Genomic DNA, 10,781 nt, shown 5'->3' with positions numbered 1-10,781 from the left:
AATAAAATCTTTTTCATTTTTCTTAGTTATTTTCGAAAATTCTAAAAATATTTTTCAAAAATCCTTTTCTTATTTTTATATCAAATTTTCAAAAATAACATAATCAATTAATGTTTTGATTCAAAAATTTCAAGTTTGTTACTTGCTTGTTAAGAAAGATTCAAACTTCAAGTTCTAGAAGCATATCTTGTGATTTCTTGTGAATCAAGTCATTAATTGTGATTTTAAAAATTCAAATCTTTTTCAAAAACTAATTTCAATCATATCTTTTCAAAAATGTCTTTTATCTTACCTTTTTCAAAAAAATTTGATGTCAAAATATCTTTTCTAACTTCCTAACTTCTTATCTTTTCAAAATTGATTTTCAAAATTTGTCTCAACTAACTAACTAACTTTTTGTTTGTTTCTTATCTTTTTCAAAACTAACTAACTAACTCTCTCTCTCTAATTTTCGAAAATATCTCCCCCTTTTTCAAAATTTCTTTTTAATTAAACTAATCATTTTATTATTTTTTATTTGAATTTTCAAAAAAAAAAACTATTAACATTTTTCAAAAACTATTTTCGAAAATCACTAACTCTTTTTCAAAAATTATTTTCGAAAATCCTTCTCCCTCATCTCCTTCTATTTATTTATTCATCTACTAACATCTCTTCCTCACATCACCAAAAATCCGAACCCTCTCTCCCTTTCTGAGTTCAGATTTTTCTCTCCTTCTTCTCTTCTACTAACAATAAGGAACCTCTTTACTGTGACATAGAGGATTCCTCTTCTTTTCTTTTTCTCTCCTCTTTCTTATGAGCAGGGACAGATAAAAAAGCATTCTTGTTGAAGCTGATCCAGAACCTGAAAGGACTCTGAAGAGGAAATTAAGAGAAGCTAAATTACAACAATCCAGAGACAACTTGATTGAAAATTTCGAACAAGTAAAGGAGATGGCAGCCGAACCCAACAACAATGCAAGGAGAATGCTTGGTGACTTTACTGCACCAAATTCCAATTTACATGGAAGAAGCATCTCCATTCCTGCCATTGGAGCAAACAACTTTGAGCTGAAACCTCAATTAGTTTCTCTGATGCAGCAGAACTGCAAGTTTCATGGACTTCCATCTGAAGATCCTTTTCAGTTCTTAACTGAATTCTTGTAGATATGTGATACTGTTAAGACTAATGAAGTAGATCCTGAAGTCTACAGGCTCATGCTTTTCCCTTTTGCTGTAAGAGATAGAGCTAGAGTATGGTTGGACTCTCAACCTAAGGATAGCCTGAACTCTTGGGATAAGCTGGTCAAGGCTTTCCTAGCCAAGTTCTTTCCTCCTCAAAAGCTGAGCAAGCTTAGAGTGGATGTTCAAACCTTCAGACAGAAAGAAGGTGAATCCCTCTATGAAGCTTGGGAGAGATACAAAGGACTGACCAAAAAGTGTCCTTCTGACATGCTTTCAGAATGGACCATCCTGGATATATTCTATGATGGTCTGTCTGAGTTATCTAAGATGTCATTGGATACCTCTGCAGGTGGATCCATTCACCTAAAGAAAATGCCTACAGAAGCTCAAGAACTCATTGACATGGTTGCTAATAACCAGTTCATGTACACTTCTGAAAGGAATCCTGTGAATAATGGGACGCCTATGAAGAAGGGAGTTCTTGAAATTGATGCTCTGAATGCCATATTGGCTCAGAATAAAATATTGACTCAGCAAGTCAATATGATCTCTCAGAGTCTGAATGGAGTGCAAGCTGCATCCAACAGTACTCAAGAGGCTTCTTATGAAGAAGAAGCTTATGATCCTGAGAACCCTGCAATAGCAGAGGTGAATTACTTAGGTGAACCTTATGGAAACACCTATAACTCATCATGGAGAAATCATCCAAATTTCTCATGGAAGGATCAAAAGCCTCAACAAGGCTTTAATAATGGTGGAAGAAATAGGTTTAGCAATAGCAAGCCTTTTCCATCATCCACTCAGCAACAGACAGAGAACTCTGAACAAAATACTTTTAATTTAGCAAACTTAATCTCTGATCTATCCAAGGCCAGCTGAGTAAAAGGATCACTGAAATCCCTCCTAGTACTCTCCCAAGCAATACAGAAGAGAATCCAAAAGGAGAGTGCAAGGCCATTGACATAAGCACCATGGCCGAACCCAATGAGGGAGAGGAGGACGTGGATCCCAAGGAGGAAGACCTCCTGGGATGTCCAGTGATCAATAAGGAGCTTCCCTCTGAGGAATCAAAGGACTCTGAGGCTCATCTAGAGACCATAGAGATTCCATTGAACCTCCTTATGCCCTTCATGAGCTCTGATGAGTATTCCTCTTCTGAAGAGAATGAGGATGTTACTGAAGAGTAAGCTGCCAAGTTCCTTGGTGCAATCATGAAGCTAAATGCCAAATTATTTGGTATTGATACTTGGGAAGTTGAACCTCCCTTGTTCATCAATGAACTAAGTGATCTGGATCAACTGACATTGCCTCAGAAGAGACAGGATCCTGGAAAGTTCATAATACCTTGTACCATAGGCACCATGATCTTTAAGGCTCTGTGTGACCTTGGTTCAGGAATAAACCTCATGCCCCTCTCTGTAATAGAGAAACTGGGAATCTATGGGGTGCAAGCTACTAAAATCTCATTAGAGATGGCAGATAATTCAAGAAAACAGGCTTATGGACAAGTAGAGGACGTGTTAGTAAAGGTTGAAGGCCTTTACATCCCTGCTGATTTCATAGTCTTGGATACTGGAAAGGAAGAGGATGAATCCATCATCCTAGGAAGACCTTTCCTGGCCACAGCAAGAGCTGTGATTGATGTGGACAGAGGAGAATTAATCCTTCAATTAAATGAGGAGATCCTTGTGTTTACAACTCAAGGATCTCTCTCTGCATCCATGGAGAGGAAGCATAAAAAGCTTCTCTCAAAGCAGAGTCAAAAAAAGCCCCCACAGTCAAACTCTAAGTTTGGTGTTGGAGAGTCTCAACAATGCTCTGAACATCTGTGAGGCTCCATGAGAGCCCACTGTCAAGCTATTGACATTAAAGAAGCGCTTGTTGGGAGGCAACCCAATTTCTATTTATCTAACTATATTTTTTTTAGTTATATGTCTTTATAGGTTCATGATCATGTGGAGTCACAAAATAAACAAAAAAATCAAAAACGGAATAAAAAACAGCAGAAGAAAAATCACACCCTGGTGGAGCATCTGTCTGGCGTTCAACGCCAGAACAGAGCATGGTTCTGGCACTGAACGCCCAAAATGGGTAGCATCCTGGCGCTGAACGCCCAGAACAAGCATGGTTCTAGCGTTCAACACCAGAAATGGCAACAAATGGGCGTTGAACGCCCAAAATGGGCACCAACCTGGCGCTGAACGCCCAGAGTTGTGTGCAAGGGCATTTTGCATGCCTAAATTGGTGCAGGGATGTAAATGCCTTGACACCTCAAGATCTGTGGACCTCACAGGATCACCTCAGGATCTGTGGACCCCACAGGATCCCCACCTACTTCCACTCACTTCTTCTCACCCTATCTCTCTCCATTCATGGTCATCCCTTCTGTTTTCCATTTACCACTCACATCCATACACCCACCTATCTTCAAAATTCAACATTTCTTTCCCACCCAAACCCACCCATATGGCCGAATATACACATCCCTCCATCTCCTCCATATCTTCTTCTTCTTCTTCTATTCTTTCTTCTTTTGCTCGAGGGCGAGCAACATTCTAAGTTTGGTGTGGTAAAAGCATAGCTTTTTTGTTTTTCCATAACCATTAATGGCACCTAAGGCCAGAGAAACCTCAAGAAAGAGGAAAGAGAAGACAATTGCTTCCACCTCTGAGTCATGGGAGATGGAAAGATTCATCTCAAGGGACTATAGCTCAGTGGTAGAACATGTGGCTGCAAATCAAGATATCCCTGAGATACCTCAGGGGATGCACTTCCCTCCACATAAATATTGGGAGCAAATCAACACCTCCCTAGGAGAATTAAGTCCCAACATGGGACAACTAAGGGTGGAACATCAAGAGCACTCCATCATCCTTCATGAAATAAGAGAAGATCAAAAAGCAATGAGGGAGGAGCAACAAAGACAAGGAAGAGACATAGAAGAGCTCAAGGACATCATTGGTTCCTCAAGAAGGAAACGTCACCATCACTAAGGTGGATTCATTCCTTGTTCTTATTTCTTCTGTTTTTCGTTTTCTATGTGATGTGCTTATCTATGTTTGTGTCTTCATTACATGATCATTAGTAGTTAGTAACTATGCCTTAAAGTTATGAATGTCCTATGAATCCATCACCTCTCTTAAATGAAAAATGTTTTAATTCAAAAGAACAAGAAGTACATGAGTTTTGAATTTATCCTTGAACTTAGTTTAATTATATTGATGTGGTGACAATGCTTCTTGTTTTCTGAATGAATGCTTGAACAGTGCATATGTCTTTTGAAGTTGTTGTTTAAGAATGTTAAATATGTTGGCTCTTGAAAGAATGATGACTAGGAGACATGTTATTTGATAATCTGAAAAATCATAAAAATGATTCTTGAAGCAAGAAAAAGCAGCAAAGAACAAAGCTTGCAGAAAAAAAATATAGGCAAAAAAAAATAAAAAAAAAGAAAGAAAAAGCAAGCAGAAAAAGCCAAAAGCTCTTAAAACCAAGAGGCAAGAGCAAAAACCCAATAACCCTTAAAACCAAAAGGCAAGGGCAAATAAAAAGGATCCCAAGGCTTTGAGCATCAGTGGATAGGAGGGCCTAAAGGAATAAAATCCTGGTCTAAGCGGCTAAACCAAGTTGTCCCTAACCATGTGCTTGTGGCGTGTAGGTGTTAAGTGAAAACTTGAGACTGAGCGGTTAAAGTCAAGGTCCAAAGCAAAAAAAGAGTGTGCTTAAGAACCCTGGACACCTCTAATTGGGGACTTTAGCAAAGCTGAGTCACAATCTGAAAAGGTTCACCCAATTATGTATCTGTGGCATTTATGTATCCGGTGGTAATACTGGAAAACAAAGTGCTTAGGGCCACGGCCAAGACTCATAAAATAGCTGTGTTCAAGAATCATCATACTGAACTAGGAGAATCAATAACACTATCTGAACTCTGAGTTCCTATAGATGCCAATCATTCAGAACCTCAATGGATAAAGTGAGATGCCAAAACTATTCAAGAGGCAAAAAGCTATAAGTCCCGCTCATATGATTGGAGCTATGTTTCATTGGTAGTTTGGAATTTATAGTATATTCTCTTCTTTTTATCCTATTTGATTTTCAGTTGCTTGGGGACAAGCAACAATTTAAGTTTGGTGTTGTGATGAGCGGATAATTTATACGCTTTTTGGCATTGTTTTTAGTATGTTTTTAGTAGGATCTAGTTACTTTTAGGGATGTTTTCATTAGTTTTTATGTTAAATTCACATTTCTGGACTTTACTATGAGTTTGTGTATTTTTCTGTGATTTCAGGTATTTTCTGGCTGAAATTGAGGGACTTGAGCAAAAATCAGATTCAGAGGTTGAAGAAGGACTGCTGATGCTGTTGGATTCTGACCTCCCTGCACTCAAAGTGGATTTTCTGGAGCTACAAAACTCGAAATGGTGCACTTCCAATTGCGTTGAAAAGTAGACATCCAGGGATTTCCAGCAATGTATAATAGTCTATACGTTTCTAAGTTTAGATGACACAAACTGGCGTTCAACGCCAGCTCTCTGCCCAATTCTGGAGTTCAGCGCCAGAAAGGGATCAAAAACAAGAGTTGAACGCCAGAAATGGATCAAAACCTGGTGTTCAACTCCACAAATGGCCTCTGCACGTGGAAAGTTAAAGCTCAGCCCAAGCACACACCAAGTGGGCCCCGGAAGTGGATTTATGTATCAATTACTTACTTCTGTAAACCCTAGTAGCTAGTTTATTATAAATAAGACCTCTTACTATTGTATTAGATATCTTTGGATTATATTTTGATCTATTGATCACGTTTTGGGGGCTGGCCATCTCGGCCATGCCTGGACCTTTCACTTATGTATTTTCAACGGTAGAGTTTCTACACTCCATAGATTAAGGTGTGGAGCTTTGCTGTTCCTCAAAGATTAATGCAAAGTACTACTGTTTTCTATCCAATTCATCTTATTTCGCTTCTAAAGATATTCATTCGCACTTCAACCTGAATGTGATGAACGTGACAATCATCATCATTCCCTATGAATGCGTGCCTGACAACCACTTCCGTTCTACATTAGATTGAATGAGTATCTCTTAGATCTCTTAATCGGAATCTTCGTTGTGTATGCTAGAATGATGGCGGCATTCAAGAGAATCCGGAAGGTCTAAACCTTGTCTGTGGTATTCCGAGTAGGATTCAATGATTGAATGACTGTGACGAGCTTCAAACTCGCGATTGCCGGGCGTAGTGACAGATGCAAAAGGATAGTAAATCCTATTCCAGCATGATCGAGAACCGACAGATGAATAGCCGTGCCGTGACAGGGTGCGTTGACCATTTTCACTGAGAGGATAGGATGAAACCATTGACAAGGGTGATGCCTCCAGACGATTAGCCGTGCCATGACAGGGCATTTGGATCATTTTCCCGAGAGAAGACCGAAAGTAGCCATTGACAATGGTGATGTATCACATAAAGCCAGCCATGGAAAGGAGTAAGACTGATTGGATGAAGATAGCGGGAAAGCAGAAGTTCAGAGGAACGAAAGCATCTCCATTCGCTTATCTGAAATTCTCACCAATGATTTACATAAGTATTTCTATCCCTATTTTATTAATTATTTTCGAAAACCACATTACTATTTTATATCCGCCTGACTGAGATTTACAAGGTGACCATAGCTTGCTTCATACCAACAATCTCCGTGGGATTCGACCCTTACTCATGTAAGGTATTACTTGGACGACCCAGTGCACTTGCTGGTTAGTTGTGCGAAGTTGTGAACCATGGTATTGGCATCATGTGTTTGGCGCCATTACCAGGGAAAGAAAGAGCAATGAATTTTACATAATTAAAGTGTAATCACAATTTCTGCGCACCAACATAAATAAATCAACTAAAACCACAAAAGCTCTAATTCTTAATCAACATATATAAACTATTGTAACATGCCAACATCAGTAATTAGAACCCAAAGTCAATAACGATTTAAAATGAAAAATACAAAGTGAACTTTATGTAATGAGAACATTCACACTTCAATAAAGAATCCATCATAAAATATATTTATTTTTATATAAAATAATCTTAGAATCAATCATGAAAAATATTAGTACATAATATGGACAGAAATTATTGAAATGTAGATTAGACTCACTGCACATATATAACAAAATTGCAACACAAATTCACAACTTCACCAATAAAATTACAACAGAAACTCACAACTTCACCAAGTAGAGATTCAATGAAATACAGATTCAGTCATTCATAATGTGAGAGAGAGAGAGGAAAACTTATTTGCAGACAGATAAATAGAGGAGGAAGACAGCAACACGCTCAAGAGAAATGGGCTCCGGTGACAGACTCACACAAAGCTGCAGCAACGACCAAGTGATGAGTCTGTGCAAGAAGAAAAGAAGAACTTAACAGACTCACAATGTGATGAGAGAGAGAGAGAGGGGGAGAGGAATTATTTACCTAGAGAAAAGGAGCTCAACAGAAGGAATGCGGCGACGGGCTTAAGGAATTTACCTAGAGGAAAAGGGGCTCAGCAGGAAGGTAGCGACAGGCTCAACAGCGGCAACGACAAGAGCTGTGAAGGTAGGCAGTGACGGGCTCAGTAGCGAGATGAGAAAGCTGTGACGACAATGAGAGATATGAGATTTTTTGTAGAGAAATCGAGAAGAAGAAGACTCTGGGTGAGGGTGACTGAGTCTCTCTAGCGTGGCTATGGAGTATGGACTCAGACTAATAATTGAATCTGTGATGTGAGGCAAATTCTAATCCATAAAAGGTGTTTATATGTATACACCCTGGGGCGGGTACACTGTAAACCCGACCCGTTCTGCCCCGCTCGAACACTCGTCCTGAACGAAATCTGCCTTGCCTTGAGTCGAGTTATTATTCATCTTGACCAGGTAGGGACGGGTCGGGTACTCACGGGTTTCAGTACTCCTACAAAGTCTAACCACGTATTGATACTCCATTTATTAAGGGTCAATCGCTTGCCAATGGATTGCTACGCATGCAAAGCGAGATTTGAACATCCTAATACTTGCTTAAACGGATGAGTGAGATCGTCACTCAACAAACTCAAATTGATTAAAATAAATATTAATTATTTTCAATAATAAAAATTCTTAGAGTTTGATTTTAATTATAAATTTATAAAATATTTATAATAATTATTATATATATTTTTATTTAATTTTATTTAATAAAAGTCTTTATATAATTTTATATATTATCCCGTACAGGGTACGGAACATACACTAGTTAAATTAAAAAAGTGTAATTCATATTCTCTTATATGTAAGAGTATTATTGAGTGTATGTTTTTATTTATTATTTATTATTTATGATGAGTTTTTGACTACGTAGTATTACTAATTTTAATACATCTATACTATAATGGCTATGGTCATTTTTTTCTATTATTTAACAATACTTCTTAAATAGTATTGTTAAAAAAAAGTATTATCAAAATATAAAAAATATGATTTTTATTTTAACAATATTTATATAGTTATTATAATCATTATAAACATAAAGATATTATAATTCACTATATATTCATATATAAATATACAATAATTTAATAACTAAGTTTTTGTGTATATAATATTTTTATTAAATAAAAATAATAAATTTTTAAAATAATTTAAGAAGACCCGATGAAATGGAGAGCGCATTAATTTGTCCATGGAAAAAGTTTGCTCTAATTTACTATATTTATTTGCTTTATCAATTGGCATAAACCCAGGAATAGTACAATTAAAGCATGATATGCATTTGATAAACAAATTGCGCTTTAAAGAACTTTCTAAGTCATGATATCTTTCAGGATTGTAAATTTTCCTCCATTAGAGTACTTAATTAGTGTGGTGGTGCTCATGATACCATTCTATAAAGAAAACAACACCATTATAGCCAACTCACACCATGGCCTAACAAGCTAAAACCTTTAGTATCTTTGAGGAATATACTATAGTTTTCTAAAATTAAATGGATTATACCACCTTCTATGCCTCATGGAAACATGATTCATATAGTGTTATAAAAAACTTTCGGTAATGCTAGAAATACAAAAAAAAGTTATCAGAATTTATTTTATTTAATAATAATTAATAAATATTAAATAAGATAAATTTTAATTTTTTTTAATTTTTTTTTATCAAATATTTTTGAAAATTTTATTATACAAACAAAATTATCTAATGGAATAATTATGGCTATCGCAAGTTAAACGATAAAATTCCAAAATATCAATTAATGTCTTAAATAAAATAAATAAAGAAAAAAAAGATTTAATTCATTTTTTAAATTTTTATTTGAGATTCATCACTTTATCATTTTAAAATGTTTTTAAAAATAAATTATTTAATCATTATATATATGTCACATCTTTGGTAACTAAGGCACTACTTGGTTAGCATATATGTTCACCTAATATACAAACACAGTGACACATGTCTATTATTTGATTGTTGTGACATAAGCGTGCATTTGGTTGGTGAATGTGTCTATCCAAAATTTAGTTAGTGAGACACAAAATTCAATGTGATATATCCGTTGTTTAGTTAGTTAGAGACAAAATTTCAAAAAACACGGAAAAACATAAAGGCACACAAAAACACAAATTTGGTATATAGCACTCAAGAATAGAACACTAATCTTGAGACATATACATAATAATTTTAACATTTATTTTTCAACTAAATCCCATTTTAAATTTATAAACTCCAAACTATCCTTTAGATTCTTCTCCTTTTTCCCTCTTCTTTCCACCCTCCCACACCCAAAGCACAGTGAATTTAACATCTCCTCTTCTCTTCTTTCTACTCAAGCCGTCATTGCCTCTTTCCTTCCTTGCCACTAGTCCACTATTGTCTCTCCTCCTGTTGTGTCGCCAGACTACTACTGCTTCTCTTCCTCCATTTCTTCCACCCAAATAACTGTCGCTTCTCCTCCCTTCGTGTCACCAGACCACCACTGCCTCTCTTTCCTTTCTTCCACCCAAACCACCACCATCACTCCTCATCACTATTTTCCTCTATTTTCTCCTCCCTCTCTTCTTTTTTGTTCTTCACGGTTATTCCTTCGCTGTCGTCACCCTTTGTCGTCGTGCCCCTGCTTCACATCTCATCGATGTGTTTTCAGATTGGTGCACCATTCTTCTTTTTTATCTCTCAATATTTCTCTGTCCACTATTCTATTTGCAGATCTGTCTCACTCTTCTCCTTTTCTCTATCTCACCATTTTCTTTCACCTATACTCCTCTTTTTTGCCTTCTGGTTCTCTTTTTTTTTGTATATTTTAATTTTTTATTTATTTGGATTCTGGTTAAGTTTTGTTAAAATAATTTTGTATTGGTTTTGTTAGATTAAATTTTTTTGTTGATATTTATTGGATTAAGTTTGTAATTTAGTTTTAGATTATTAATGGTGATTGTTTGGTTGAGATGGTGGTTGATTGTTAATGATGGTGGTCTAGTTGAGATGGTGGTTGTGAAGGGGTAGTACTAATTAAGGGTAATATTGATATTTTAACAAGATTGTGATTTGTGTATTTTATCTGGTACTTGTATATCAAACAAGTTGAAAAATTTGTGTATACTTGTTATG

General features: G+C 36.2%; 1 non-coding gene across 1 annotated transcript; it reads right to left on the bottom strand.

Moving 5' to 3' along the window:
* Window positions 1-1,332: 1,332 nt before the first annotated feature.
* LOC148576795 (small nucleolar RNA R71) lies at window positions 1,333-1,440 on the bottom strand. Its single transcript, XR_015904543.1, has one exon. It is a non-coding gene; the product is annotated as a small nucleolar RNA R71 (small nucleolar RNA).
* Between the last annotated feature and the right edge of the window lie 9,341 nt (window positions 1,441-10,781).

This window comes from Arachis ipaensis, chromosome B1, assembly GCF_059453495.1.
Source record: "Arachis ipaensis isolate K30076 ecotype BB chromosome B1, ASM5945349v1, whole genome shotgun sequence".
Classification (NCBI taxonomy): domain Eukaryota; kingdom Viridiplantae; phylum Streptophyta; class Magnoliopsida; order Fabales; family Fabaceae; genus Arachis; species Arachis ipaensis.
This window is presented reverse-complemented; position numbering and strand designations above follow the sequence as displayed.